General features: G+C 43.9%; 1 protein-coding gene across 3 annotated transcripts in view; it reads left to right on the forward strand.

Moving 5' to 3' along the window:
- Nucleotides 1-27765, forward strand: part of TIAM1 (TIAM Rac1 associated GEF 1) — a 397588-nt gene that overhangs the window by 66566 nt on the left and 303257 nt on the right. Inside the window, exon 2 of one of the 3 annotated variants that reach the window (XM_030880742.2) lies at nt 16550-16602. The exons of the other annotated variants lie outside the window; for them this stretch is intronic. The gene's annotated coding sequence lies outside the window, so the exon portion shown is untranslated. The remainder of the gene's footprint in view (nt 1-16549; nt 16603-27765) is intronic. 3 annotated transcript variants of the gene reach the window in all.

Below are 27765 nucleotides of genomic sequence, written 5' to 3' on the forward strand. Positions count from 1 at the left end.
ATTACCAGACAGAAACAAAGCGTATTGCTACAGCCTAGGGAACTAAAAAAGAATCCCTTTCTTGATTTTCTCATGCCAGGTGCATCCCAGGTGACTAGAAGTTTGGATCTTTAGGTGTGCGTGCAAGTCAAGTTGCGTGATTAGCAAGAAGTCCCCCCAACAAGGAGCTTAGGGCTCAGGTTAGAGGTATCAACATCACCTTGGGGTCTGGGTTGGATTTTATTGTTGAGCTGTGAAGAACATTGGTGGTCATCCAAACTCACCTTTGTCTTAATACAGGAACCCCTTTTATAACATCTGTGACCTATGGGCCTCTATCTGTTCCCCTGAATACTACCAGAGATCAAAATTCTATCACAGGGCTTCCCTGATGGCGCAATGGTTGAGAGTCCGCCTGCCGATGCAGGGGACACAGGTTCGTGCCCCGGTCCGGGAAGATCCCACATGCCGCGGAGCGGCTGGACCCGTGAGCCATGGCCGCTGAGCCTGGGCGTCCGGAGCCTGTGCTCCGCAACAGGAGAGGCCACAACAGTGAGAGGCCCGCGTACCGCAAAAAAAAAAAAATTCTATCACAAAGCAGCCTCTTTCCATTTTGGGGGGGCATCTCTAATTTTAATTTATATTGAGCTGAAATCCCCTCTTCTGGTGCCTTCACCAGTTGGCCCGAGAGCCCTCAAATATCTGAAGACTGTGGCTGTGTCTTCCCTTTATCTCTCTTTCCAGGTTAAACTTCGCCATTTCCTATAGCTCTCATACCTTGGGCTTTGTTTTTAGACCACACAGGATTCTTTTTTAAATAAATCTATTTATTTATTTATGGCTGCGTTGGGTCTTCGTTGCTACAAGCAGGCTTTCTCTAGTTGCGGCGAGCGGGGGCTACTCTTCATTGAGGTACGTGGGCTTCTTATTGCAGTGGCTTCTCTTGTTGTGGAGCACGGGCTGTAGGTGCATGGGCTTCAGTAGTTGTGGCACGTGGGTTCAGTAGTTGTGGCTCGCGGGCTCTAGAGCGCAGGCTCTAGTTGTGGCGCACGGGCTTAGTTGCTCCGCGGCATGTGGGGTCTTCCTGGACCAGGGTTCGAACCCGTGTCTCCTGCCTTGGCAGGTGGATTCTTAACCACTGTGCCACCAGGGAAGCCCCACACAGGATTCTTGCTGCTTCCTTTTCTGGGTTGTTCTCCAAACTGTCAAAGACCTCTTTGAAATGAGTTGTGTTTCCTGTAGCTGATCCCATTATTCCAGCTGTGCTTTGATCACGATCCTTCATTTTTGTAGATCCCTTCCTAGCTTTTATGGCATGTCGTGTTTTCTTTTTTCTTTCACAGCCACACGACACAGTTGTCTCCTTGAGCTTTCCGTTTTCTAGATGACATGGAATCACATTTGTTCCTGTCTTTCCCACCTGTTCTTGTGTTGTTGATTGTATTTTAACGTATGTTTCTAAGAGAAGTTTGTACAGATCTAGATTAAATTTTATTTTTAGTGTGTCTAGATCATTCCATTGCCTTTATCAGGTCAGTTAGTGAGTTACAAGCAAAAGTGTACTTCTGTTCTATAGTTTGGACATAGGATGGTTTCTTAAGAAGATATTCATTTCAGAGTACTCCCACCTCTTTAACCCTGATGTTCAATGATACTAGCCACCACCAGCAGTCTAAACAATTGGCAGGTACGAGGAAAGAAGAGATGAAGAGAAAAAAATGGCTCTGTAGTGCATGGAAGCAACTTAAATGTCCACTGACAGATGAATGTATAAAGAAAATGTGGTATATATATATATATATATATATATAGAGAGAGAGAGAGAGAGAGAGAGAGAGAGAGGGAGAGAGGAATATTACTCAGCCATGAAAAAGAGTGAAATAATGCCATTTGCAGCAACATGGGTGGACCTAGAGATTATCATACTAAGTGAAGTAAGTCAGACAGAGAAAGACATACCATATGGTATCACTTATGTAGAATCTAAAAAAATGATACAAATGAACTTATTTACAAAGCAGAAGTAGAGTCACAGACATAGAAAACAAACTTATGGTTCCCAAAGGGGAAAGGAGGGGGTGGGGTAAATTAGGAGTTTGGGATTATCAGATACATGCTACTATATATAAAATAGATAAACAACAGGGACCTACCGTGTGGTATAGGGAACTGTATTCAATATATTGTAATAACCTAAAATGGAAAAGAATCTGAAAAAGTTTCATGTATACCTAAATATGCACCAATCAAAATTTAAAAAAAAACTATTAAGGGGAATGTGACAGATGGCACTAGAAATAAAAACTCAAAGAATTTTTAAAAAATGGGTCTATAGTGGAAAGTTGTGAGTTCCCACTATTAAATTAAATTAATTAATTTATTTATTTTAGGAGTATAGTTGATTTACAATGTTGTGTTAGTTTCAGGGGTACAGCAAAGTGACTCAGTTATACATATACATATATCCATTATTTCTGAGATCCTTTTCCCATTAAGTTGTTACAGGATATTGAGTAGAGTTCCCTTTGTTATACAGTAGGTCCTTGTTGATTATCTGTTTGTTATATAGTAGTGTGTATATGTTAATCCCAAACTCCTAATTAATCCCTCACCCTCCTTTCCCATTCAGTAACCATAAGTTTGTTTTCTATGTCTGTGAGTCTATTTCTGCTTTGTAAATAAGTTCATTTGTATCATTTTTTTACATTCCACATATAAGTGATATCATATGATATTTGTCTTCTCTGTCTGACTTACTTCACTTAGTATGATAATCTTTAGGTCCATCCATATTGCTACAGATGGCATTATTTCATTCTTATTTATGGCTGAGTAATATTCCATTCTATATATGTACCACACCTTCTTTATCTATCCATTCATCTGTCGATGGACATTTAGGTTGCTTCCATGCCTTGGCTATTGTAAATAGTGCTGCAGTGAACATTGGGGTACATGTCTCTTTTTGAATTATGATTTTCTCTAGATATAAGCCCAGGAGTGGGATTGCCAGATCATATGGTAGTTCTTTTTCTAGTTATTTAAGGTGTTCTCCATAGTGGTTGTACCAATTTACATTCCCACCAATAGGGTAGGAAGGTTCCCTTTTCTTCACACCCTCTCCAGCATTTATTGTTTGTAGACTTTTTTTTTTTTTTTGCAGTACACGGGCCTCTCACTGTTGTGGCCTCTCCTGTTGCGGAGCACAGGCTCTGGACGCGCAGGCTCAGCAGCCATGGCTCACGGGCCCAGCCGCTCCGCAGCATGTGGGATCTTCCCAGACTGAGGCATGAACCCATGTTGCCTGCATTGGCAGGCGGACTCTCAACCACTGCGCCACCAGGGAAGCCCTGTTTGTAGACTTTTTGATGATGGCCATTCTGACTGGTGTGAGGTGATACCTCATTGTAGTTTTGATTTGCATTTCTCTAGTAATTAGTGATGTTGAGCATCTTTTCATGTGCTTTTTAGCTATCTGTATGTCTTCTTTGGAGAAATGTGTATTTAGATCTTCTGCCCATTGTTTTTGATTGGGTTGTTTGTTTTTTTGATATCGAGTTGCATGAGCTGTTTGTATATTTTGGAGATGAACCCCTTGTCAGTCGCTTCATTTGCAAATATTTTCTCCCATTCTGAGGGTTGTCTTTTTGTTTTGTTGATGGTTTCCTTTGCTCTGCAAAAACTTTTAAGTTTAATTAGGTCCCATTTGTTTATTTTTATTTTCATTGCTCTAGGAGGTGGTTGCAGAAAGATATTCCTGTGATTTATGTCAGAGAGTGTTCTGCCTATGTTTTCCTCTAAGAGTTTTAAAGTGTCCAGTCTTACATTTAGGTCTTTAATCCATTTTGAGTTTCTTTTGTGTACGGTGTTAGAGAATGTTCTAACTTCATTCTTTTACATGTAGCTGTCCAGTTTTCCCAGCACCAGTTATTGAAGAGGCTGTCTTTTCTCCATTGTATATTCTTGCCTCCTTTGTCATAGATTAATTGACCATAGGTATGTGAGTTTATTTCTGGGCTTTCTATCCTGTTGCATTTATCTATAAGTCTGTTTTTGTGCCAGTACCATGCTGTTTTGATTACTGTAGCTTTGTGGTATATAGTCTGAAGTCAGGGAGCCTGATTCCTCCAGCTCCTTTTTTCTTTCTCAAGATTGCTTTGGCTATTTGGGGTCTTTTGTGTTTGCATACAAATTAAAATACTTTTTGTTCTAGTTCTGTGAAAAATGTCATTGGTAATTTAATAGAGATTGCATTGAATCTGTTGATTGCCTTGGGTAGTATAGTCATTTTGACAATATTGATTCTTCCAGTCCAAGAATGTGTAATATCTTTCTACCTATTTGTGTCATCTTTGGTTTCTTTCATCAGCATCTTATAGTTTTCAGAGTACACGTCTTTTGTCACCTTAGGTAGGTTTATTCTTAGGCATTTTATTCTTTTTGATGGGTTGGTAAATGGAATTGTTTTCTTAATTTCTCTGTCTGATCTTTCATTGTTAGTTATAGAATTGCAAGAGATTTCTGTGTATTAATTTTGTATCCTGCAACTTTACTGAATTCATTGATGAGCTCTAGTAGTTTTCTGGTAGCATCTTTAGGATTATCTACGTATAGTTTCATGTCATCTGCAAGTAGTGGCAGTTTTACTTCTTCTTTTCCAATTTGTATTCCTTTTATTTCTTTTGCTTCTTTAATTGCCATTGCTAGGACTTCCAAAACTATGTTGAATAAAAGTGGTGAGAGTGGACATCCTTGTCTTGTTTCTGATCTTAGAGGAAATGCTTTCAGCTTTTCACCATTAAGTATGGTGTTAGCTGTAGGTTTGTCATATATGGCCTTTATTATGTTGAGGTATGTTCCCTTTATGCCCCCTTTCTGGAGAGTTGTTTTTTTTTAATCATAAATTGGTGTTGAATTTTGTCAAAAGCTTTTTCTGCGTCTACTGAGATGATCATATGGTATTTGTTCTTCAGTTTGTTAATGTGGTGTATTACACTGATTGATTTGCGGGTATTGAAAAATCCTTGCGTCCCTGGGATAAATCCCACTTGCTCATGGTGTATGATCCTTTTAATATATTGTTGGATTTCATTTGCTAGTATTTTGTTGAGGATTCTTGCATCTATGTTCATCTGTGATATTGATCTGTAATTTTCTTTTTTTGTGGTATCTTTGTCTGGTTTTGGTATCAGGGTGATGGTGCCTTCATAGAATGAGTTTGGGAGTATTCCTTGCCCTGCAATTTTTTGGAATAGTTTCAGAAGGATAGGTGTTAACTCTTTTCTAAATGTGTTATTATTATTTTTTTTAATGGTGGCAGCTTATTCGAGTCTACAGGCCAACGGACATTACCTGTGTCCAAGTAGTTCTGGCTTTATACTTAAGTAGGACTGTACTTGAACCAGTCTTACTAATAAGCTTAAAATTTTCAGAGTTTTCCCCCAGCATGGAAAAGCTGTTCCTCTTGGGTAGTTTAGTAGGTGACTAAGTACTATCTGGCTTGGAAGAGCCCAGGCCTAATCACCTTTATTAGCTCTCAATGGTAACTAACTGGACTTTTCTCTTCTACTCTTCTTAACATCTTTAACAAAGACTTTTACCTTTTTTCGTCTTCTTGTTGAATACTTGACTTGCTGTAATAAGTCAGAACAGTGATTCTCATTGAAAGAATGTAGGATTTGCTGTCAGAAGATGTGGGTTGGACTCCTGGCTCCCCACCCAGTAGTCCTGGGACTATGGTCAAGATACAAAATTTTCATGAGTCTCAGCTGCTTCCCTTGTACCTGAGAGTGTGGGAGTGTCATGAGAATTCAGTGATGGAGCTATGTGAAGGGCACTGCCAAGGTTTGAAGGGTGATAATTATTGCCCCCCTTCTCACCCCAGAGTTTAGAGCCAGTTGATGAAGCTAACAGAGAATTCAGACAGACGGGGGTCAGAAGATCAGCATTATTACAGAAAAAGCTGGTTGGAAAACAGGCTTAGAGGTGAGGGATAAATGGGCTTGCTCACCTCCCCTCCCCACTTGTAGGGCTGGTCAACCCCAGGAACAGGGCAGAGAAGGAAAAAGTAAGTCTGGAAGGTGATTGGCTCCAAAAGAGAGAATCCAGAAGACACCAGGCATCATGTGTTCAGTATCTTCTCCCAATCTGCCAACTAGGGAAGTCCTCTTCTTTCCTGGGAGGAGTGAGTTAGGGGATGTTGAAAGAGAGCTTGTATTAGTTTCCTAGGGCTGCCACAGCAAAGTATCTCAAACTGGGCCACTTAAACAACAGAAACTTATTGTCTCACAGTTCTGGAGGCTGAAAGTCCAAGGTCAAGTTTCCCCCTGAATGCTGTGAGGGAGAATCTGTTACATGCTTTTTCCCCCAGCTTTTGGCAGTTTGCTAGCAGTCATTGGAGTTCCTTGGCTTGTGGCATTGTCACCCTGATCTCTTCCTTCATCTTCACATGGTGTTCTCCCAGTGTGCCCGTCTATGTCCAAATTTCCCCTTTTTTATGAAGACACTAGTCATATTGGATTGGGGGCCACCCTACTCCAGTATGACCTTATATTAACTAATAACATCTGCAGTGACCCTATTTCCAAATAAGATCACATTATGACGTTCTTGGGGGTTAGGACTTTGACATAGGAAGTTGGGTGGGGGACATAATTCAACCCAGAACAGAGGTCTAGTTTTTTCCTTCCAAGAGAGTGGAGAAAGATTCTTTCCCTTGTGAAGCATAGTAGGTATTAGCACCCAGTAGGTGCTCAGTAGTTTTCCGTTATGGACTGAATTGTGGTTCCCCTCACCAAATTCATATGTTGAAACTCTATGCCCTCCCCCCATCCCCCCGTGACTGCATTTGGGCATAGGGCCTTTAAGAAGATAATTAAGGTTAAATGAGATCAAAAGTGTGGGTCCATAATCCAATAGGGGTAACGTCCTTATAAGGAGGGGAAGAGACACCAGAGCTCCTTCTCTCTCTGTGTGTACACAGAGGAAACGCCATGTGAGGACACAGTGAGAAGGTGGCCAGCTATAAGCCGAGGAAAAAAGATCTCCCCAGAAGCCAACCCTACGGGCACCTTGATCTTGGACTTTCAGCCTCCAGAACTGTGAGACAATACATTTCTGTTGTTTAGGTCACCCAGCCTGTGGTGTTTTGTTATGGCAGCCCAAGCAGACGAAGACGTTTCCTTTTTCTCCAGTGGTGACAGCTGTGTGTAGCTCCGCTCACAGTAATACTGGCCATCGTTGAGGTCAGCGCTGGTGAGCCTGCCTTACCCTGGCACAGGGCAGTGTGGTAGCTTCTGGTCTGTGTTATTTTTAGTCTTCTGGCTTCACTTAATGGATTGGATAGCTAAGGATGAGAAAGCTTAAGTAGTTGCTTGAAGCCACTTTAATAGATTAGGCAATGGAACCCCAGGGTGAATCCCAATGCACTCAGAGCTCGCTTGGGTAAATCCAGGGCAAATATATTTAATTCTTTATTTAAAAATGCAATTCATAGTGACATGTGGCTGTCATTGAGTAGCAAAGAAATGAAACAAAGTGGGTCAGTGACACACTGCACTGTTTTGTGGTAAATATAGGTTAACTGCTTTAATGGAAAACCACAATCTAGGGGAAAGTGGACTTGAAAAGCTTAAACTCTTGAAAAATCTCCAATGATGCAGTTATGACTGGGATAGAATAAGTGCAGCTCTTTGAGGCTAAAACCTTTCACCAGTAAACACTTTTGCTCCGCCTTGCGGTTAAAACTGTTGCTTTATTTCAAAATGTACTTATTGGGGGGTGACTGTGTGCCTGGGTTTGTGCTGAGCTTTGGGCACCAGGAGCTAGGATGCATAGGTGCTGAGTCAGCTGAGAGCTTAGTGGGGCTGGCTACATGGACAGTGGCCACTCTGCATTGTAGGTGTTGCCTGAGAGGGCAGAGGGAGGTCATTACAGCATGCGGTGGGAGCATGCCGGGTGCGGGGGTTATCTCACACAGACTAAGGGCAGACCTCAGGGATGGCTTTCCTAAAAGAGGTGATACTTGAGCTGAGTTTTGGGCAAGTTCCGGTTATTCAGGCAAAGCTGAGTAATGGTGTTTCAGGCAGAGAATAAAGTAAGTGTATCCGCATGGAGATAATGGGAGGATAGCCCACTTGGAGGACTGTTTACACATAGATACTGCCGCTTCGTCTCCATTCTCCCCTTCTTTTCCTTCTTCCTTCTATTCCATCAGTGATGTTTTTTTGGTAAAGTGACTTCGGGGGTGAATGAGAGGGCCTGATTTGTAGTGTTTGTCGATTTCCATGATGTAAATATTCCCATCATGGCTGATTCCAAGCTACCAACATGATGTCGATTGGCCCACAATATTTTAAAACTTTTTAACAATTGGTCATAAGCCTGTACAATCCCACTCAGTAGACCACTGCTTCCCATCCATCCATCATCTGTCCATTCATCATCCATCATTCATCTATCATTCATCCATCCATCTATCATCTGTCCATTCATTCATCCATCTATCATCCACCCATCCGTCCATTCATTCATCCATCCGTCTTCCATTATCCATCCATCTATCCATTCATCATCCATCGATCATCCATCCACCTGTCCATCCATCCATCTATTCATTTATTCATCCATCCATCTTCCCTTATCTATGCATCCATTCATCATCCATTATCCATCCATTCACCTGTCCATCCATCCATCTATCAATCTATTATCCATCCACCTATCCATCCATCCATCTATCCATTATCCATCCACCTATCCATCCATCCATCTATCCATCCACCTATCCATCCATCCATCTATCCATCTAACATCCATCCATCCATCCACCCACCTATCCATCCATCCATCTGTCCCTCCGTCTTTCTTCCATCTATCCATCCATCCATCCATTCATCCGTCTGTCCACAAACATAGTTTAACCAAACAGAATCATAGGAATAAGTCATATTAAAGATTTTAGAGTTCCCTTCGTTAAGTCTTCTCATTTTATAGATAAGAAAACTGACATCTAGAGAGAGGAACTGACATTCTTCAAGTCTGTTTGTAGAGCTGAGGTTAAGACTGTCGGCTTCAGAATTTAAGTCCGCAGCTGTCTCCCTTAAGTAAAGAAAATACAACCTGAAATATGACTTGGTAATTGCCGAGTTGGGGCAATGTGGAATTCACATAGCACACACCACAGTTCTGTCAGTCTCTGCTTTTCTGTGACAGTCCTAATGCTCATGAAAGTGTTTTTGTTGTTCCTTAATAGTCGCTGGCTCCCAGCAGGCTCCAAATTTCCTTCGCAGGGGGTTCAAAATGTCCCTGTTGAAATAACATTCTTCTCCCACTTTGTAGCACTGGGCTTCAGAATTTAATTTAGCAGTTGACTCTTGATATCAGTCTTCGATGTTTCTGGATTTCATTTCTCTCTCTTTCTCTTTTTTTGTGATATAGATGTCTCTCCTTTGAGACTCCAACTCAAGGTAGCCATTTGTGGTGTGAACCAGCTGCTTCTTGGGAGCCCCGTTTGTGTTGGGCTGAATTTCCTGGGAAATATCTACTGATTGAAAAAAATTTCTTTCCTTATTCCTGGGCTTCTAGAAGTATGTCTTGGAGCTTTTGGGAGATGAATAATTGAATAATTGATACTGCTTTTGACGGTCTTTATTGTTATTTATTTCTTTTTTACTGAGGTGTAGTTGATGTACAGTATTATGTAAGTTTCAGGTGTATAACATAATGATTCCCAATTTTTAAAGGTTATATTCCATTTATAGTTATTATAAAATGTTGGCTCTGTTCCTTGTTGGTCTTTAAATTGTTGTCAACTCAGAGAGGAAGGGTGACTCTTACTATATGAGAAGCCTTATTTTGAAACTGTGGACAAATGGTCTGGTGAATTGAATATTCCAGAGGACTCTATTTAAAACTAGCTTCTATGTTGTAATGTTGAGTGAAAAAAGCAAGATGCTGGGATATGCCTAGGATGCCACTTTCGTTAAAAGTAAGTAAACAAATTGGCACTTACCTCTGGGGAGTGAAAATGAGGGTAGTAATGACTTGAAGAGAAAACTTTCGACCTTTTAACTTTATATGTTTCTGTATTGTTTATTTTTCTCTTTTTGATTATAAGCACGTAATAAAGCAAACCCAGACTAAACAGAAAGCCTGGCTATATTTTAATGGGACTCACCCGGGTATGGGCAATAACCTTTCTATTGTCTTCTTAAGATAGTTTGCCATTTACCCAATGTAAAGTTTACATGTGTCTAGTTTATAAGTTGTAACTTAGTAATTTTATATACAATTAATGTTGGTTGCTAGAAAATCATAATGGCAGACATAGTCAAACTTGCTCAGTATGGGCAGAAATTTAAACTTAAACTTCACTGTGAATTCTCCCTTCACCTTATTATTATTTTTACCAATATTTTTTGTTCTTTGCTGCACCACATGGCACGTGAGATCTTATTTCCCCGACCAGGGGCTGAACCCATGTCCCCTGCGTTGGAGCAGAGTCTTAACCCGCTGGACCTCCAGGGAAGTCCCTACCAATTGTTTCTTAATGAGGTTGATCATCTACTTGTATGCATGGCCCAAGCTGGTCATTTTTCAGGACTTCCGACAGAGATTCTAAAACTTCCTGGAGGTATTCTGCGAGCTGACTTGGGGCCATTATGTTTTCCCAGGTCTCCTTGACTGTGGTGCTCTCAGCTGCCTTGGACATGGAGAGTCACTCGATTTCACTGGCTTTCCCAGACCAGCATCGTGTTCTCTGATACCAGCCATCCTGCCTTCCCACCTCTTTCCCCTTAAATGAACTTCTTTCCTGTACTTGGCAGTTCGTGTCCTCTGTCTTCATCTTTAGGGCATCCTCTGGTGTTCCTGATCTCAAATTAGGAAAAATAAATTGAGTCCCACTCCCTGTGGCTCCAAGCATTTGAAAAGGCAGGGAATGTGTGGATTATTGTACAAGAAATAGATCAGTGTGTAATGGCCTAAAATGGAAAAAGAAACGTGACTGCTTATTCAGGCATTTGCAAAATGATGCAGGCTGCCTCTCCCAACTGTCTTTTATAAAAACAATTTCCGGAAATGTGTGGACTAGGTAAATGATATGTTACTGATACAAAGCACAACCGTGATTATACTAGCAGAAGATTATGTTTCCTCTGTTTTACAGTCTGTGTGAATTTCTTTCAAGTTATTAGGTTGAACTGTATGAATTGCCAAATTGAGCTACCAAAAGGGCAGTTTCATCCAATTCAACCTAAGAGAGCTCATTTGCTGAGTTGTAAGACATGGGAAGTATGTGTCTGCATAAGGAAAGAACATGAGATGGACGTGCTTTAAGGAAACTGGGCATCCTTTTTTTGTTTGAACCTGTCTCTAATGGTTAGTATTCACTTAGTTGACACTTTGTTGTTGCCTCACTAGCTTTCAGAAAGTATATAGAGCAACATTGGTTGCCTAGCAACATGTTCCAGCCCAGGAGGGTTGGAGAATGGGTCAGTGATGAGCAATTATGTACAATCAAGTTTAAAAATGCATAGAAGCCTGCTATATCCATGCTCTGACCACCAGGAAGCATCAGCATTCTGCTGGCTTGGGTTTATGGCTGTTGTATGTGAAGTTATTGCAGTTGTGGTCTGGATCTCATGGTTGCAATTCAGAAAAATTTTGCGCTGGACCAAAGTAGGCTTCTCGTGCCCCTCTGTACATTGGTCCATTTTGCAGAAGCATCTGACATCCATCATTTGGTTGGCTGCCTATCTGGACACTCATCCCTTTGAAAAGTGAAAAGAGAAAATGAAGAATTTGCTTAATTGTGATTGTTTTCATCTCAGCAAATTGGCCTCTCTTAGTGAATCTGTATTTTGCCAAAGAACAAGTACACACAAAATGAGGGACAACGGTCCCCTTACTCAACCCAAATCATTTTTTCAAGAATCACGAATGCTGGGCAGACATTCTCTCTGAAATGGCCCAAGCCCTGAATCGTTTCTCCTCCTTCCGTTCCAGCAAAACAGAAGACACATTTCGCATCATCCCGTCCTTACTTAATCTTTCTGTCAGCACCAGTATCAATGGTGTACATCCTGAAAGCAGCAGGAAAGCTAGGAGGCATTTTTATAATGCTGGCAAAGCTAATAGAGCACATTTCATTGTTAAGAATCATTGAGTTTAATTGGCAAATCAATTTTTAGGCCCTTTCCATTTGTATTTTGTTTAATCAACAAAAATAAATCGCCGTGCCAACCTTGAAAGCTCCAAGTCGGAGAACAGTGGCAAATATTTTGTTCGTCCTGCCAAAAGTGCTTTCCAACAGCAATGTCTTAATTGAAGATGATTTATATTCAGAAGCGTTTTATCATTTGTCTGAAGAAGGAAAAAGCTGCGTAAGGAAGTAGTATGCAATCGTTTTTGGCATTGTTTCTGCCATTTATCTACACTCTATCCTTCAGATGTTTATAGAAAAGCGACCTTCCCTAGCCCTTCTTGCTAATGATTCAGGCTCCATGTCCTGATGCAGCTGTCAATTAGCCCCTGTAGCCTTTGGTGAGAGGTTTTCGCTGAGGAGGACTTCCAAAACCTAGGCTTTTTCCCCTTTTCTGCAGGGTTTTACTGACCCTGAATCCTGATCTCTGGGCCTTTGGTGGAAAATGGCTGGCATCTTAGTGCTGGAAGATGGGCATCCTGAGCGGGCCTGGGAAAAGTGGGCTGCTGTCTTGCTTTTCTGGTAGGAAAACCTCACTAGCCATGCCGACCGTAGCATTTTGGCTTTTTCTGCCTTCCTTGCACTCCAGGGAGGGGGGAGAGATGACAAGAAGTACCATTTATTTGATGCCTACACAGTGTGTTCTCATTTCTCATGACAGCCCTGAGAGGTGAGGGAGCTAAACCCCATGTATCTGGTGAGGAAGCTGAGGTTCAGAGAACATCAGTAACAGTCTGTATGTGGAGTGGCTGCCGTTGGCATCCTGTTCCATTTGTCTCCGGTCATCTTCCCATTTCACTGGTGCTGGGAAGTAGCAAAGAGCCCCCCTCGCCAAATCCCCAGTTTCACTGAAACATGCTTCCCCTCGCAGGGCTCCTAGGGGACAGGTACCATAGCGTGATGGTGGCTGACGCTCTGCGGGCTCTTGCTGTGTGCCTGGCATGTTTCCAAGAGCTTCATGTGTACCCTTAATTCGTGTAAACTTCATTCTCCTCTTAGCTACTTCCATCCTCATGTTACAGATCAGGAAACTGAGGCACGGAGTAGTTGGTGGACTGGTCCAAGGTCACATGGCTAATGGTTGGGGACCATTTGAGTCCAGGAATCTGCCCCAGCATCTGTGATCTTAGGGGTTTACCTTCCATGGCATGTACCCTTGTTTGTTTGTCCTTCCCCTTGCCTCCAAAGCAGCGGGGAAGATGATGAAGCAAGAGGAAGGGAAAATAGTACAGTTTTATGGACAGTGGAGGCCACTGATTTACTTGCCTCAATTTTGGGCTCATTCATTGATCTTCAGCTGTACTGGGATGCCCTTCCTGCTGCCATCTCTCCATTTCCCATTGGTTCTCGTGCCTCTGCGAAAGCTCCGTCTTCCACGGGGCCCTCTCAGGTTAATGGGAGGCCAGTTGTTTTCCAGGGGTCACCAGGAAACCCACAGTGTGACCTGCACATTACTCAAGGTGCAAAAAAAAGGAACCTCAATAAACCCAGAACCAAACTCAGCAACTCCTAAACAACGCCCTGTAAGTAACCAGTTCTAGGAAGCTCATGGGATGGTAAAAATCTAGCAACTACCTGAAATTCCACACATTCTTTGGGAATTTACTAGGGCCCCACTCTCAGCACCTTCAGGTACCAGGGATCAAGTGATCCTCAGATCAAGTGAGGAACAAGGGAGAATTTTCACATTCCCTTGGGGTGGGAAGGCCTACAGCAGGTCAGGTCACTTAATATAATGTTGAGGGTAATACCCACAGAGGACAATTTCTGATGCCACGCCCTGTTCAAAGCATTTTCCTTTGAACATGAATCATGAGCTGGATGCTGTTATTATCCCCATTTTACAGATGAGAAAATCTGCTCTGTGACATGTGCACGTATATTGTAATTTTAGGAAAGCGAAAATACAAAACACATCTCAGAATCAAGGATGTAGGTGGTATGTGGCTTGTGGGCTGGTGGTGCCAGCGTGTGGCTGCTCTTCAGAGCACAGCTGCCTCCTTATGAGATGGGCCCTGGCGACTAGCTGAGACGTGCAGGGCAATACCACAGCCGGCGTTTATTGAGTTACTACTGCACCCTCCAACCCCTAGAAGTAAGGATAGAGGGAGAGGATCACCTGAGAGAAACTGACCTGTGATGGAGAGACCCCCAGGTGACCCTGCAGGGAGGAAGCAGGGGCATGCATACTCCTTCCTTCCTTCCCCTCCTCCTACTCTCCTGGCTTCTACTGGTACCTAAGGGGCCAGAGGGCAAGGGAGCCTGGTTGATGCAGGTCATAGAGGTCAGCCTCGCAGGGCGCATGTCCCAGTGGTGAGAAGTAATCCAAAGGGCAACCAGAGAGTGTTTAGTACATCGCCCTTTAGATTCTTAAATAACTTTTATCCTGTGGATGGTACTTTTAAGAGCGCAGGAAGCAGCTCTGTCATCTGTAAATGCTCTCCCTGGGTACTGGGCATCATGGGAAATTGCTTAGCTTGTGCTACGGAGGTTTTGTAATCCTGTTAGTGATTGGAAACTTCCTGTTCTTTTCGGATGCTTTTAAATCCAGCCTTTCACTTTTTTTTTCTATTTTATTTGTACACCTGTTATTATAAGGTCACTTTAAAAGGCTTCATTATACCTCATGATGATGAACCAGTCTGCTTCAGTATTACAGGGGATTGTATGTCAATCTCTCATGTGGCATTGTGTTCAAGGGTAGTTTCCCCCTATCTTATGACAGCTTGATGTTTAGAAATGAGCATTTCTGGAGTTTGGAGACAGAGAAATTATGTCGGGAAGCACTTGAGAAATTAAAAAGTGTTATGCAGTGCAAGGTTTTACGAGGCAGCGGGGGTGACTGACGTCACCGAGGTTGGATCTGGGAGTCGGGGATCTGTTACTGGTGCCAGCTCATACTTGCTCTGTGACTTTGGGCACCACCTCTAGGCATTTCTATTTGTAAGGTGGAGTTAACGCTACAAACAAAGACTCTCTCCTTAAGCAGACTTCAGTCGGGTTCCTCTGAGTCCTGTTTTTGTCTAGATCTGGACCTTGGCTCCTGTCCTGTCTTTGGCCTGCCTAGCCCAATTTTAGCAAGAATCCTGCTAAGTCAGTTCAGAGAGAATCACCCGCTCTTGATATGTGATCACCCTTGATATCTGATCACCCTAGGCTACCTTCAGCAAAAATCCCATTGCTTGTTTGTTAATAAGAAGCCCCCTACCCTGCTGTCTCCTCTGAGTAATTTTCTGTCCACTGACTGCCTCACTTCGCTTGATTGCTGTAAATCCTCAGGTGTCTTTGCTGTATTCAGAGTTGAGCCCCATCTCTCTCCTATTTTGCAATAGCCCTAAAAAATGTCTTTCTTACCGTTTTAATAAGCATCAGAATAATTTTTTCTTTAACTTTACCCTCCAGAAAACCTTGGAATTGTTCAGGATCCTCAAGGACCACTGATCCAACCCCGCCCAATGTCGAGAGTGATGTGGAGCTCACTGTGAGGTGTCTAGTACCTCAGGGCAGCAAATGAGGACCCCATTCACTCCCTTGGGGGCTGGTTCTCATTGTAGAGAAGCTCTGTCTCTGTTTCAAGCTCAAAATCTGCCTCCACTTATACTCACTGATCTCAATTCTGCCTTTCCTCAAAACCTGTTCTTCCTTTATTTAAGTGAATAATTTAGCTTCTTAAATTGTAGCCATCTTAATGAAGATAATTTTAAGCTGTGTCTTTTCTTTTTCTTAAATTTATTCACTTATTTTATATTTATTTTTGGCTGTGTTGGGTCTTCGTTGCTGCACACAGGCTTTCTCTAGTTACGGTGAGTGGGCTTCTCATTGCAGTGGCTTCTCGTTGTGGAGCACAGGCTCTAGGCACGCGGGCTTCAGTGGTTGTGGCACACGGGCTTCAGTAGTTGTGGCATGTGGGCTCAGTAATTGTGTGGCACATGGGCTTAGTTGTTCCACGGCATGTGGAATCTTCCCGGACCAGGGCTCGAACCCGTGTCCCCTGCATTGGCAGGCGGATTCTTAACTACTGCACCACCAGGGAAGCCCCTAAGCTGTGTCTTTATTGCCTTTCTTGCTTTCAACAGGACTCTGAGCCTGGTTGAACCTATGTTTCCCACTCTGGGAAGATGCATAAGGGTGATGCCTCAGAGGTCTTCTCTCTGTGGACCGTGTCTTTATTTCCTGAACTCTTGGGTTGCCCTGTTCCTCTGCTTCTAATTCTAAGTCCTTTGTTTCTTTCCTCTTTTAGCTCTTGCTGATGCCTTGTTTGATACAAGTTTATAAATGATGTGCTTCTTTTCCTTTCATGAAGTAAAGTGCATGGGATTTGTGAAAGCTGTTTGCCACTTAGAAGTCTTTTTTTTTTTAAATTTTCAGATTGATGGCTATTTTCCAGATGTTAACATTATCAGAAGCCTGACCTTCACATGGTATGTATGCTCTGAAGGACCTTTTAGGTCCATCAAGGGTATATAAATACATTAACTTTTTAATTTACTTGTTTATCATTTAGCCCTAAATCTGTCCTTGGTGTTTGTTGAGTTTCACCCCCTATTCTTTCACCTCATTCATGGGTATATTTGAAAAGCAGTGACTTCTACAGGATCAAAACAACCAAAGTTATTTTCTTGAAGAAAGAATTTTAGGATGAGGATTTAAAAAGAAAATCAGATTTACTTATAAATATTTCAATATGGCTCTGAAAAGATAGGGATTCATTTTGTTAAAACATCAACAGAATACTATTATCACACGTAAGAAATGAACAATAATTCATTTCTTAATATCACTGAATATTCATGTTCAGATTTCTTTGATTGTCTAAGAAATATTTTTTCACAGTTAGTTAAAAATACCTCAGAGTAATCAAAGGATTTAAACAAAGTCCACACATTGCATTTGGTTAATATGTCTCTTAAGTCTCTTTATTTATTTATTTAATAACTTTATTTTATTTTATCTCTATTTTTGGCTGCATTGGGTCTTCTTTGCTGCACGTGGGCTTTCTCTAGTTGCAGCGAGCAGGGGCTACTCTTTGTTGTGGTGCACGGGCTTCTCATTGCGGTGGCTTCTCTTGTTGCAGAGCACGGGCTCTAGGCGCACAGGCTTCAGTAGTTGTGGCATGTGGGCTCAGTAGTTGTGGCTCACAGGCTCTAGCGCTCAGGCTCAGTAGTTGTGGCTCACGGGCTTAGTTGCTCCGTGGCATGTGGGATCTTCCCGGACCAGGTTTGAACCCATGTCTCCTGCATTGGCTGGTGGATTCTTAACCACTGAGCCACCGGGGAAGCCCCTAAGTCTCTTTTAATATGCAGGTTTCCTGTCCCTCTCTTGTTCTGTCTTTTTTTTTTTAATTAAAAAACATTCTAAAAATTTTTTAAAATGGCATACTTTTAAACTTATTTACTTAAAAAAATCTTAAATTTAGTTTTGGCTGTGCCACAGGGCATGCGGGATCTTCCCTGAACAGGGATTGAACCCGTGCCCCCTGCATTGGGAGCATGGAGTCTTAACTGCTAGACCACCAGGGAAGTCCTCTTGTTCTGTCTTGTGATATATTTGGTCAAGAAGCTGGATCTTTTGGATATTTTGAATCTCTTGGATCGGGATCTGTGTGTTTCCCCACAATGTAGATTTTGTTGCCAACATTCTGGTGTTGTCATTTAATGTGGGTTTTTTTTTTATAATAAAGGTTTTAAAAAATTTTTTTTTATTTTTGGCTGAGTTGGGTCTTCGTTGCTGTGCGCGGGCTTCTCATTGCAGTGGCTCCTCTTGTGGAGCACGGGCTCTAGGTGCGCAGGCTCAGTAGTTGTGGCACGCGGGCCCTAGAGCATGCGGGCTTCAGTAGTTGCAGGGCGTGACTTTAGTAGTTGTGGTGCGCAGGCTCAGTAGTTGTGGCGCACGGGCTTAGCTGCTCTGCGGCATGTGGGATCTTCCTGGACCAGGGATCGAACCCGTGTCCTCTGCATTGGCAGGGGGATTCTTAACCACTGCACCACCAGGGAAGTCCTAATGTGTTTCTTTGTCCCCAAAATGTCCTATAAACTAAAGTCTTGATCAGATTTAGGTTCAAATTTGGGGACAAGAATATTTCACACATGATAGTGTAACTTCCGTCAGGTGACATATTCTGAGTGTCACCCAGTTCAGAAGACCAGCCACATGGTAAAGTAGAAGCTGTTTCTGTGAGGGAGAAACACTTGTAGCTTGAGAACAAAGGTTGCTGCGAGCTAATTCCTACCTCATGTATCTAGTCTTGATTTTCATCTTGGAAGAATACTCTTGGGTATGAAGGGCTATGCTCCATGTCTTGGTGGGTAGTTTCAGATCTACCAGCTTGCTTTGCTTATTCCTGCCATTTCTTACAAGAGTCTCCTAAGTGTGCTCTGCCTCACCCCTCCTAACTAGGACGCTGTGGACTAGAACTGGGGTAGGCGACTTACAGCCCACGGTTCTGTTTTTATAAATAAATTTTTATTGCAACACAGCCACGCCTGTTTTTTTACGTATTGTCGGTGGTTGCTTTAATGCTACGGTAGCAGAGTTGAGTAATGGCCTGAACAAAGCCTGAAATATTTACTATTTGGCCCTTTACAAAAAGAAAGTTTGCTGACCTCTGGGCTGGAAGGTAAGCAGAGGATGAATAAGGCTTTAGCATATGGAGCAAACAAAAATATTTTCTCATCACTGAAATGCCACTCAACCTTAGTACCTGTGAATGTGAAATTCTGTGGCTCACAAATTGTGCCTTAAACCATTAAGATAATTTTGTTTTTCTTTGTTCATTTTTCTACCCATTACATGACATCATCCTTCTACTTGCCTGGAAATACAATTCAACACGGGTGGGTTCACATTTAATAATGGTGACATTTTACTGGGCAGATAACTGACTTAGTAATCTCCAGATTCAGCATTTGAGTCCTGATTTGCTATACCCTCTTCCTTAGATAGTATAAAGCTTTCTCTTCCACCAGTGTGCTCCTGTGTGGTTGGTTTTCGCCTTTGTATGATGAAGAATTCTCCATCCTTTCAATGAATGTCTCGTGCTAAGGGTTTTCAAAATAAGCAGACTTGCATTTTTTTCTCCTAAATGGAACTCAGCTAATTTTATCGAAACTATTCCTGTTGTCTTTTATCTATATTGTATGCTACATTATTATGGATGGCTTTGGAATTCTTCGTGTAAAAAAAAAAATTGAAATACAGTTAAAATATACATGACTTTTTTTTCTTAATTGCATCTTAATGTACTAAAAACTAGAGTGTAATTATTAAAAATGATAGAAGGAAAGAATTAAAACAATAAAATTGCTTAGAAAAGCTCCTGTTTCATAATGCATTCAGAAGTAATTGGTATCATAATGTGTAATTCACAATCTTTCTTTGAAGTATGAAGCTTAAGCTTGGGTGGGCAGGGGACCTCTTAGGACGTGGTGATGTCTGAATTAGTTCCTTCAGTAGCACTTCTGAATCTGTACACAGATTGTAGCATCTTGCTACCTGCCTTGTTGTGTTTTTTTTGTTTGTTTGTTTGTTTTGTGATAGAGAGAGGTACTTCCTAGAGGAAGGGCTAGGACAGAGGGTCCTCTAATGCTTTACCAGACACCTCCTACTGCCCTGTTGATTAGGGAAGGGAGGAGAAGAGAAACTGCTTAATATAGGCTGTGGCGTTAGCTCAGGCCACAGGGTAGTTTCCTGGGCAGTTGACGTAGACCAAGCAGAGGACCTTTTTGCCCAGGTGTCAGGTAAGCCTGGGGCTTATGCTTCAAACAGGCTGAGAAGCCTCCTTGGCTTATTGTCTAGACTCATCCCCTCATCTGGCCCTGAGGATCTTATTGCTGAGATGGCCAGAGTTGATGAATCCAAGAAGCAGCACCATCAGGAAAAAGAGGGAAAGGGATTGGACTCCCAGGCTTGGAGTCTGAGCCTCAGTTTGCCTATGGCCCGGGCATTTGTCTCCCCGAGCATTGGGAGACAAGAACACACAAGGAATCAAATAAGGAGAGAACATTCCAGGCAGACCTGAGCTTTTTTTTTTTTTTTTTTTGCGGTATGTGGGCCTCTCACTGTTGTGGCCTCTCCCATTGCGGAGCACAGGCTCTGGACACGCAGGTTCATCGGCCATGGCTCACGGGCCCAGCCGCTCCACGGCATGTGGGATCTTCCCAGACCGGGGCACGAACCTGTGTCCCCTGAATCGGCAGGCGGACTCTCAACCACTGCGCCACCAGGGAAGCCCCAGACCTGAGCTTTTATTCGCTACTCCTTTGGTTCAAGCGTTCCTTGCCCAGGACCCACCATATCCAGGCTCCTTCTCAGAGCAGTGGTAGCGCTGGGGGTGCTGGTGGTGCTGGTGGTGATGGTGGTGACGATGGTGATGCGGGTGCTGGTGGTGCTGGTGATGGGGGGAGTGCCATTCACCACAGCTGGTGCTGATTCCTGAGCCCCAGCCTGCTGGGGGAAGTTAGCTCTGTAAAGGGGTTGAGGTCAAGACAGTCACACCAGAGCTTATCTTTTGAAAGAGTTGTACTGGGGGTGGCAGGCTGGGGAGGCAGCACTGCCCAGTATACTTATTTGAAGAAGACCATTGCTGTTCAGAAATTTGGGGCCTCTTTTCTGGAAATAGCTTTTAGAGTCTGGGGTGTATTCTTTGGAATATCTTCATCAATGGCCAATTTTTCTCTTTTTGGATGGCTTTGATCTTTCAGTAAAATTCTTTTAAAAAAACCTGTTTTTCTTGTTTTAATTTTTTTTCGGTAAAATTCAAATGTCACCTTCCCAGACAAGCCTCCCTGAGAACTGAATATGAAGTAGCAGCCCCTCCACACACACACTCCCCACCCCCCCATCACCCGCTGTGTTCGTCGCCCGTCCTTCCCAAGGTCACCAATGGCCCGTGACCTCAATCAGGGGCTGCCACGGCTCTCAGAGACAAGTCTGCCACACAGCGTAAGTTCTTCAGTTGGATAGTGTCTTAAAAATAGTTTTCCAAGGTGACTACATTGAGGGAATAACTGAGATTCGGAAATATGTGTTCTGATCTATCTTGGTGACCAAACCAAACCAAGACAGTCTCCTTATCAAATCTCATGTGTTGGCATGGTCTGCAATGTGGGGGCTCAGGCAGGTGCAGGGTGTCTATCTAACTGTGGTTTTAGACCTTAGTAGCCCCTCCTCTCTCCACCGCGCCCCCAGCACAGTTTCACTTGGGTAACCAGGAGATTCACCCCGATCAGAGACTCTCTCCCTCAGAGCTGCTGACACTTTGGGCTGGATACTTCCCCGCGGTGCAGGCTGTCCTGAGCTTTGTGGGATGCCCGCTAGATGCCAGTATCCCGCCCCACCTGTGACAACCGAAGTGTCTCCAGACATTGCCAGATGGCCCTTGGGAAGTGGAGTAAAATTGCCCTGGTTGAGAACCACTGGTCTAGTGATACACTGTCATACCCAAGACTCTACCGTTAACCTTTTACACCATCCTTTATCATTTATCCGTTATTGTGGATCAAGTTTGCTCATGTGTAAGAAAGTACTTTGAAACAATAGCATGTTGTTCAAATTTGGATTATGTTGATGACTGAAGTTTTGTTTCCTAACCTACATTTGTGGTTACAGTTTCTTTGTCACCATTGTCCCCAGTTTTTCCCTTTGTCATTTATGAAATATTCTCCTCCACTGCCGATCTGTTTTCCCTCACCCAACCAAGGAGGATGTCGTCCTTTGCTAATGCGTTGTGTGAGTTTGACACCAAAGATCACAGTCTTGGCTGGAAGAAATCTTGAAGGATTTTTAGGCAATAAATGTCCGATGATGTCCACGTCATCATTATCATCTTGTCCATTCCCACTGAAGAAACTAAGGCCCAAGGAGGGACAGGGATTCACCTAAGTTGTGGTTACCGGCAGAGCCATGACTGTATGGGTGTTTCTGGGGAATTTTCTTACACTTTTGTTTTCTGTGCGGTTAATGCTGTGATTGGCAGAGTTCTCGGGGGGCTCTTACCTGTCCCGTGAGCTCCTTGCTGGAGCCTGAACATTAAGTGTCCCTGTCCTAGGCTTGCCACAGGCCTTGCTAACAAAAAGTTTTCAAAAAAGATGATCAGGGAAGAAATTAGGGGAGTTGGAGAAAGGGAGGGACAGAGGAGTGCTCTGAGGAGACATTTAATGAAAATGGGGAAACTGTGTGAGAAAAACAATGCAAAGGAAATAAGAAGAGGAGGAAAGGGGAACCTCTGATAAAGGAACCAAGGAATTCAATCAACCAAATGCAGTGTGTGGATCTTGTTTAGACGTTGAATTGAACGGACCAACTCTGTGTGTGTGTGTGTGTGTGTGTGTGTGGAAACAGGATTGAATAGTTGAATTGGATTATGGGTCCATGGGGATTATGTCCTCATACAATTTGCCGTAGTAAAAAGTTAAAAAGAAATGGAAAGCTGATCAATTTCAGTACATTATCAACTTCTTTGCAATGACACAAAATATAAATAGTGTGAGACATTTGTTAATTTGTAAGTCTTACCTTAAAGAGGCTCTTCCGAGCCTAGCCAACGCTCTCCAGTTTTCCTGGCAAGGTCCCTTTGCCCTGGGTGACAGGCACATGTGGAACTCGAGCTGGAGGAAGCTTGTCCTCACCAGGTGGGCAGGGCGGCTGCCTTTCCAGTGGCCCCTGCCCCCGCTCCCCTGATCCCCACGCCAGCAGAGAGCCTGCAGTGTCCCTGGTCAGTTGTGGTGCTCCTGGGAAAGAAACATGAGGGTCTTCCACCCTGACTGTCTCTGTGCCTTTCTGCCCCCTCCCAGAAATGGTCTGTGGGACCAACTTATTTTTTCCACATATATTTTATTATTTAAATATCATGTAAGTAATATATGCTCTTTGTAAAAACTATGCACAATAAAAATGAAAGTTCCTGTCCTTCTCTCTTTCCCCTCCCATTGATTTCATTGCCTTTTCCAGAAATGCATAAATATGTATAATAAAGTTTTTAGGTCTTTTTTGGTTATTACCAGCATGTCAGAGTTTTGTTTTCTTTCTTTAATTTTTAATGATGCAAAAATATATTTTTAAGCAGTCACAGAAAATTGGGAGTATAGCCCCGAAGAATTTTCTTTCCTCCACCCCAACCCCCAATCAGCTTTTGCCTGTTCTTCTCATCATGTCCTTATAAGTGAAAGGGTCTAGTTCGAATGAGATGTTGTATTTAGTTGTCATGTCTAAATGTTATGAACTATGCCTTGTTCTAAACCCTAGGAATGTATCAGCAAAAAATACACACGATAATCTGTCTTTGTGGAGCTTGCATTCTAGTAGGGGAGACAGAAAAACAATAAATGTAACAAATACTAAATCTTGTAGCATGGCATGAGGTAAATGCTATAGATCAGGGCTCCCCGACACTCGGGCCATGGACCGGTACTGGGGCCTGTTAGGAACCGGGCCGCACGGCAGGGGGTGAGCGGCGGGCCAACGAGCGAAGCTTCATCTGTCGCTCCCCATCGCTCCCCATCGCTCGCATCACCGCCTGAACCATATCCTCCCCCCAGCCTCCCTGGTCTGTGGAAGAATTGTCTTCCACAAAACTGGTCCCTGGTGCCAAAAAGGTTGGGGACCGCTGCTGTAGATAAAAGCATAGCAGGGCACAAGGTCATTGGGCTGCCATTTTAAATACATTGCTCAGGACCAGCCTGATGAGAAAGGGCTTTTGGACGAACACTGAAAGGAAGTGTGGATATCAAGGAAGAATGCTCGGGAAGAGATAATAAGCCAGTGCCAAGGCTTTGAGGAGGGCGCATCCCGGTGTGTGTGAGCAAGGAGGCCAGTGGGCCAGGTCTTTCAGTCTCTGTAGGCCAGTTAATTCTCCACCACCCCCCGCTTTGGGCTGATGCCTTTTTTTTTTCTTTTTTTTTTTTGCGGTACGCGGGCCTCTCAACGCTGTGGCCTCTCCCGTTGCGGAGCACAGGCTCTGGACGCGCAGTCTCAGCGGCCATGGCTCACGGGCCCAGCCCCTCTGCAGCATGTAGGATCTTCCCGGACCGGAGCACGAACCCGTGTCCCCTGTATCGGCAGGCGGACTCTCAACCACTGCGCCACCAGGGAAGCCCCCTGATTCCTTTTTAACTCATGGAAATGTCTTCATTCTACTCCTGCTCTTTCATCTGATGACTTTTTCTAGGTTCCACCTTTTCTTATATTTCTTGACATTCCCCATTGAAGTTCTCTCTTGTCCTCATGAGTGAGATTTTGGACTATGATTTTGTTGATCCTCTTTGCCACTTCCTGTCTGACTCTGCTTTAACTTGCCCCTGGCCCATCTTCTTTCCCCTGTTGCCTGTTGCTTTGCCTTTTTCTTCGCCTTTCTTAGCACTTTTTGCCTTTGAGAACTTAACCCACTCTCCTTCCCCCAATAGTGCTTACTCTGGAGCAGGTGTTGTTCTAAGCGCTTAACAGTTGTTAATTAATTTAATCATCAGTAGCAACCTTGGGTGATAGGTACTATTTTTTTACTCTTTTAATTTTATGAATGAGGAAATTGAAGTACAGAGAGAATATGTAATTTGGCCGTGGTAACACAGCTGGGAAGTGCTGGGGCTCAGCCCCAGAACATTTGCTTCAAGCACGTGGGCTCTCATCCACTGTGTGATGGACACACGTCCACACGTGTCCTCTCTACTGAGCTTCAGCCCAGTCACTCCAGTTTCTGGGGGATTCACAACAAATAACCACAAACTTAGGGTCTTACCACAACGCACGTGGGCTTCCCTGGTGGCGCAGTGGTTAGGAATCCACCTGCCAATGCAGGGGACACAGGTTCGAGCCCTGGTCCAGGAAGGCTCCACATGCCACGGAGCAGCTAAGCCCACGCACCGCAACCACTGAGCCTGCGCTCTAGAGCCTGTGAGGCACAACTACTGGTGCCCGCGTGCCTAAAGCCCGTGCTCCAGAACAAGAGACGCCACCGCAGTGAGAAGCCCACACACCGCAACAAAGAGTAGCCCCCACTCTCCGCAACTAGAGAAAAGCCCGCGCGCAGCAACAAAGGCCCGAAGCAGCCAAAAATAAATAAATAAAATAAATTTATTAAAAACAAAAAAACCCCACATGCTTATGATCTCACAGTCCTGTGAGTCAGGAGTCTGGGTGCACCTGAGTGGGTCTTACAAGGCTATAATCAAGGTGTTGGCCAGGCTGCATTCTCATCTGGAGGCTGGTCTGGGGAAGAAACTGCCTCCAAGCTCATTCACGTGGTACCAGAATTCATTTCCCTTCAGCTGTGGGATGGAGAGGCCTGGATTTCTACTGACTGTCAGCTGGAGGTCACTCAGCTCCCAGGGGCCACCCGTAGTTCCTGCCACACGGCCCCGTCCACAGGCAGTTCACAACCTGGCAGTTTGCTTTTCAAAGGCCCAGCATGCTAAGGTGGACTCTTACATAGTGAAATGTCATCAGCGGAGTGACATCCCATCACCTTTGCTGTATTCCATTGGTCAAAGTCAAGTCATAGGTCCCGCCCACAATCAAGGAGAGGGGCTTGTCCAAAGGTGAGGATGCTTGAGTCATCTGAGGATGTGTCCTCCATAGCATGGCTTACTGATCTGGGAAATACACCTTGAAACCAGAATTCACTATTTTCCCTCTTCCAACTTCCTGGTATCTGTTAGTGTTATCACTAGTCTTCCAGCCACCAGATTTTCAGTGTGAGTGTTAGCATTGACACCTCTTTTTCTTTGTTATTTTCATTTCACTTGTTTCATGTTTCACCTTTCACTTTTTAAGTCCTCTCCAATTTTCTTTGAAGTGTCCTTGAAATCTGTCTTCCTAAACACTGACTTGCATCTCTATCTCTCTCTGTCTCTGTCTCTCTCTCTCTCTCTCTCTCTCTCTCTCACACACACACACACACACATACTGGTATTGCATCTCCCCTAGAGTCTGATGTTAGCCTAATTGTCCAACCTTTTCCCAGTTAGCAGGTTGCTTCGCTATTTTGTTGTCATCCTGTTGGTTCAGAGCATGTCTCTTCCTCCAGGAATGTCCTCAGCACCCCTCTTCCATTCTTTTCCAGCAGATTCCACCTCACTCCCTGCCCCCCAGCCCCGAGCCCCCTTGACCACTCCTTTCTCTGAGCCCCACTTAACGCCTGGTTCTTTCCACCCTGGCTTCGTGTTGGAATCATCAAGGTCACTTCAGTTGGATTACTCAACCATGTATAGACTTGGCCAAGTTCCCTCTTCACAGAACATATATATTTTTTATTAAAGTAATGTCGGGTGAATTATCTGAATTTAAAAATGCATGAGAAAAATATGATCTATTAAATCAAGCATGCGGTCTGTCTGGCAGCCTGAACCACCCAGCCCGCCTGGCCCTTTTGCCGGCTCTGCCTGGGGTTGGGAACCCCAGATATCAGCAGGCGTGACGGATGGGCAGCGCCAGCGTGCCTGTGGCCCAGCTGACGGGCTGCGCCTGCTGCTGGAGGCCTGATTTATGTTCACCTCGGAGCTGCAGATCACCCCATGGTATAACACAGACGACAAGGCCTGTCTTAGCTTGTGGGGCCTCAGCCCTATCCATCTTGTGTGAACTTTTTTCCCTCTTAAATTCTCAGTTTGGCTTCTTAGCTTAATTGGCTTCTGGATGGATTAGGCGCTGTTTAGCGATGTCTGAGGTCCACAAGGACTGTTTTGATGGACTCTTCAAGAGGGAAAAGCTGATCGTCTCCCTCTTGGCCCCTCTGGGGGTCAACCCTGTTCTTTGCTGGGTCTGTTGGTTGCATGCCGTGTGCTCTGCACTTTCCTAAATCCTGGGAAGCAAGATGGGTGGGAAGCAGGGCACCCATGAGAAAAAGCAGCCCTTCTTAACAGCAGAACTAGAGGAAGAAGCTGTGGTTATATAGGACCAAGGAAGCATGTTGGAGAAGTATCTTGGACTTGCTTCTCTGGAATAGGAGAGAGGCTCTGTTGCTTGTGATGGGGAAGGTGGGAGGGGCCCCTTTTGAAAGGAGCTGGTTTGGGAGGATTCCAGTTCTTTTGGTGGGATATAGAGTTGGCTTTATATTCTGGGAGGGAGGGAGTTGAGTCCTGCCTCTGTCTAATAACAGCCAGTGGGCGAAAGGGCAGCCGTACTCCCCACGGGCCAGGGCGTCCTGCCTTCTGTAGCTGTATCCTCCACGGGTAGCTCCTTCCACCATCCCGTAGATTCTTCAGAGAGGGAAGAGGCCGGGTGTGTGGTTGCTGCCTGATACCAGACTGGTTGCCCAACGAGAGTCCCCAGGCCCCGTGCACTTTCCTTCTTTTTTTACAGCCTGCCAGGTGTTTGCTTTTCTGCCTAATCCAATTATGCCAAGGTGTGGCCATTTTTTGCTTAGTCTTGGTCGGTTGGCAGGGAACTCTCCTGGTACTTTATATAGTACATTGCCCTGATGCCAAACCCAGTCCTCCCCAAGGAAGAAAAGGGACTTTTGTTGTGACACCTGCCAAGCAGTTTTCTCTGTGGAAGTAGCTGGTATTTTTCTGTGGAAACTTTGTGGAGGGAACTAGCAGTTATTAAAAAGGAAAACAAAACAACAGCTACTATTTTTTTCAAGCACCTACTGT

This window comes from Globicephala melas, chromosome 4 (genome assembly GCF_963455315.2).
Source record: "Globicephala melas chromosome 4, mGloMel1.2, whole genome shotgun sequence".
NCBI classification, from domain to species: domain Eukaryota; kingdom Metazoa; phylum Chordata; class Mammalia; order Artiodactyla; family Delphinidae; genus Globicephala; species Globicephala melas.